Source organism: Panicum virgatum, chromosome 3K, assembly GCF_016808335.1.
Source record: "Panicum virgatum strain AP13 chromosome 3K, P.virgatum_v5, whole genome shotgun sequence".
Lineage (NCBI taxonomy): Eukaryota > Viridiplantae > Streptophyta > Magnoliopsida > Poales > Poaceae > Panicum > Panicum virgatum.
In genome coordinates, this window is record NC_053138.1 from 44,380,790 (window position 1) to 44,385,729 (window position 4,940).

Sequence of the window (4,940 nt, forward strand, 5' to 3'; positions counted from 1 at the left end):
TGCTAGTGGGGCCGCGATGGTCTGCCACACCGCCTCTCTCGTAGTGCCTCGCCTGCGTGTGGGTCCTGTCGGGGTCCAATCCGTCTCCACGGGAGGCCGGCCGTTCCCACCTCACCTCCTTTTCGGCGCTCTCCACGTATTCTACTCTTCTACCCACTCGTCGGCCCGGCTGCATCTGCCAGGACGCTGATGGCGCGCTTGCCGTGGAGGGAGCAGAGGGTGCCGAGGTCATGGAGGCCGAGGCCGAGGGCGTCACCGTCAACAAACTCACTGGAGGCAACTGCGGCGGCGAGGCCAAGAGGGTCGTGCAGCAGCTGGTGCTGTACACCGGCGTCTGGAGGGGCTTCGACGCGAGCCGGCCATGAGCGCTTGGGAGGCCGCACTTGGTGGGGGGGGCTGTGCGAGCTTCCCTCGGCCACGTCGCCACGCGCGCTACTCCCACTGGCTCCCGCCGCTGCTGGCTCCTGCGCCGCACGCATCTGCGGCTGTCGCTACTGAGCCCGCCTGCACACGCCGCGCACGGCGGGCTGGTGATGCTGCTCCGCGGCTTGCTTCCGCCGCCGCCGCTGGTTTGGGGATGAAAGGAGAAACCTTTTGGATAAGATGATGGGTAGTGGAGTCTTTTGTCATGGATGTGGATTTTTTCCACCCTATTTTATTTTTTTGGTGGACCACTAACTAACAGCGTCCAAATCAAGGCAGACGGAGCTTCCGTTCATCAAGAGTAGGAGCAAAATTGCACAGTTAAAAAATGAGGGTGGAATCACCATCTCACTTAGGGTGTGTTTAGTTGCTGAAAAGTTTGAATTTTGATACCGTAGGACATTTCGTTGTTATTTGATAAATAATGTCTAATCATAGACTAATTAGGCTTAAAAGATTCATCTCGTGGTAATTAGTTAGACTGTGTAATTAGTTTTTTTAATTGTATTTAATGCTCCATGCATATGTCCAAAAATTTGAAATGACGAATATTGTAGAAATTTTTTTGGAAACTAAACAGAGCCTTAGGAATAAGGGTAAGAACACCAAAATTCTTTTTTTTTATGTTTACTGCATATGGATATCGAAGTTCACATTAGCAGTCGCGGATCCTAGCAAGGAGTTTTCTACAAATTGAGTTTTCTACAAATTTCTTTATTCGGTGATTGACACGGATATATGTTAGTGAATACAGTTCAACACTCCTATAGATCTATAGGTCTGTCAATAGAAGTCTATCTCTTATTATCAAAAGAAGAAGAAGGTTATCTCTAATATATTTGTTGTGCTGTGACTAGTGGCTGGTGCTGATTTATTGTAAAAAAAAAGTAATGTTGGCTGGCTGGTGGATGGTGCGATTTAGTGTGAGAGAAAAGCATTGTTGGTTGTGTAAGGATCGCCGGGGTATCCGACCCTAGAGGGGGAGGGGGTGAATAGGGTCGCTAATCGCTTTCTATCCTAGGGCTCAATCTATTTGCATGAGATAAACCTAATATGTCCTACACATGCTAGTTATGACTAAGATTTATCTATACTACTCTATACTTATCCCTAAAAGACTTGCAACCTATATCCAATCATAATCAAACTAATTAGAAAAGTAAAGGCACACAAGATAGAGTAAATACGAAAACGTAATACGGTAAGTAAAGAGGTAAGGGAGAGAATATGCAAACTCCTGTGAAGACACCAAGACACACGATTTAACGTGGTTTAGTTAGGACACTAAGTCCCTCCCTACGTCCACGGCCACTTGTCCACCAAGAACAAGTGTGATGCCAAGTCTCTTCGCTTGATCACCGTCTTGCGTTCGCCGCCAAGGCTTCCGGCAAGCAAAGGCTAAGTGGCGCCAAGTCACCAAGACAAGGCCACCGTCACCGTCTCTCTCAAAGCGGCACCAACGGCACCGTCTTCACTATTGGAGCTTCTCACCAAGAGTGGTCTCCTTCCCCGCACAAAGTGACATTGCCTCTCCACACCAAGTCGGAGGGTCACACGACGAGTACACGATTGCTTGCCACAGCAAGACTTTGCTCAAGGGAGCTCTCGCAAGAACTAATCCCTATACAAGTGCACAAATCACTCTAAAAGCTTCTCACAAGTTAGATATGACACTAAGCTTTACTAGGATGGTTGGAGATGTTAGTTTGTTTGGGCAACACTTCCTTCAACTTTTTTGGCGTCCAACCATATGCAGCAACCGGCCTTGGGGGTATATATAGCCCACACACACCAAAAGAGCCGTTGGAAAAGTGGATGACAAAAAGCGCTATCACCGGTTAAACCGGTGATGACACAAACCGGTGAGCACATTTTTCCAACTAGCCGTTATACTTTAACGGCTACCTTAATCAACCGACGTAATCAACCGATAAATATATCTTCATCGCCGGTTTAACCGGTGCATGTAACTGTCCCAGAGTTTCCGAAAACCAACTCTCTGGACAACTACACCGACGTTCACTTTGCCTTGAACGCCGGTTTAACCGGTGCCTGTAAAACTCCTGCTGCTTCTTTGCTCTCCAAGTCCATTATACCGGTGAGTGTAAAACATCCAACGCCGGTTAATCCGGTACCAAACCCTAGCTCGCAGCTTCTGTGTTCATTGCACCGATGAGTGCAATTTGATCATCAACGGTTTAATCGGTGATAACAAATTGTCTTCGTTTTGATCTTTTCGACTTGGATTTCTTCACGGTCTCTTCAATTCTTGTCCTTTGGACCGAAGAGGTGTGGCCCTTCTCTTTGTCATCACTTGAACCTAAAAGCCTGAGAATGGTCATCTTAATAAGGATATTAGTCCAAGTGTTGTGTGTGTCATCAATCGCCAAAACATTATATTGAAATATGGCATGAGAGGCCATTTTCGCTATAGGCTAATTGCAGCGAACAAAGTGATAATTGATTCAAACACTTAATTACTCATACATTATTATCACATACTCCCTCCGTTCAAAAATATAAATCGTTTTGATTTTTGAGATTCATAGTGTTTGCTATGCACTTATATATAACATATATCTACGTGCATAGTAAAATATATGAATCTAAATAAAATTAAAATGACCTATATTTTGAAAAAAAATTTACTATATTACTTATTTAAAATTAGTTTAGACGGGCGCAGCTTAGCGCGCCTCATTCCTAGTTGTTCTTATCCACCACCTACGTTGAGATCTCATCCTCGCTCCTGGCCTTCTTCTCAAAGCATCATGTACCCCCCCCGCCCCCCCCCCCGCGCCCACCCCACCCCACCCCCACCCAGTTTCCTTGCCCAAGGCAGCAGTAATTATCCTTCATGATCCTTCAGCACAAACCCCATTCTCCCAAAAGTGGTTGGCTCCATGAAGACATTTATAACCATACCATGTGCCACCCTGCTACATTAACTATAACAATATTTCATCATAAAAGAACCACTACTACAATAATCTTAACTGAGGCGAGCATTTTAGATTAACCGAGGCGGGCATCCAAAACGCCTCCGATCCAAGGTCACAGTTAACCGGATCTTTTTCGAGACATTTTGAATACCTGCCTCGGTTAATAAAATAAAAAAAATCCAGCGAGCCCGCCGATGGGGCCCATTGAGCCCACCAACGAGGTCCGCCAAGCCCATCGGGGCGCCGCCGGCCTCCCTGCGCTATTGAAAACCAATAACAGAGTAGTTAAACTGAATGGTAAAAAGACAATACTACACCTGCTGGCTTCTATCCCTTGCCCTCTCTCCTATCATGACGCGTGGGACCCACACGTCAGATTCATCTTCAACCTTCACTGGGAGCGGCACTGCTGCCGACGCTGGACCTCGCCTGTGTGCTGCTGAGCCCGCGCGTCGCCGCGCTATTCCAATCCCGTACGCGCCCAATAGACACTCTTGCTGCCGTTGTGTCCTAGGTTCGCCTCCCGCGCCGCCACGCCCCTGGCCCATCTCTAGCGCCACCGAGCCCCTTCCCCAGGAATCGACGGGATTTGCCACCAATGGAGCTCTCGGGACTCCTCGCGCTCACAGCTCGCTAAAGCCGAGCTCGCAAGCCCGCGCCTGGATTCGCGAGACGCCGAGCCGGAACAGCCAAGCTGCGCTGCCTCTTGTGCGAGGAGCCCTGCCGAGCCGTCGCCCCTCATGGATCCGCTCCAGGAGAGGTATGCATTGCCGGCCCTCGGAGGAGCCCTCGTGGATCCGATGGGGTGAAGGTTGAAGATGAATCTGATGTGTGGGCCCCACACATAAGTGGTAGGAGCCAAGGGTAGTATTGTCTTTTTACCATTCAGTTTATCTACTCTGTTATTGATTTTTTTATGGCAATGGCATAGAGGGGTGGAAAATTTTAAACAATGACATAGAGGGGATATGCTAATTTTTAATGGTATATAAGGGATGTGTTACATTTCCTAGTGTCATACAGGGAATTTGTTCGTGCAAGTTCACGAGCGACCTTGTTTTAATCTCTCATTCCCTTGGGTATCTTCACCTGACCAAGCTTCTGTATCAACCATCGCTGCCAGTCTGGATCGATCTCTCCCTTGATCTTTCAGCATTGCAATGCACGAGCTGCAATCTGTTTCCAAGTACAAATACTAGTGGAGATAGTAACTTCCATGATGTTTTGTGCGTGACGTTCCGAAACTTTATCATCAAACAAACCACATCTATGATGAAAATCTCAATCCCATCAAAGTCCATCGTGAGCAGCTCTTAGCCCCTGCTTAGCTATGACGAAAGTAAAATGTGCGTCACAATCTATCAATGGAAAAGGAAAGTGCTGAATGTAGGAAGCATATCAACGAATTATCAATGAAAGTTCAGTTGGCTGGACAAGGAAGAAACGAAGTCTGGTCCATTTGGTACGGTGAAGGCTATGAGAACAAATCCAACAATTACTCCTGATTTATCCGACAATCGCAGATTGGCGAAGATATTGGAACAAGTTGCTAAGAAAGCCTTGCAAAAAAAAAAG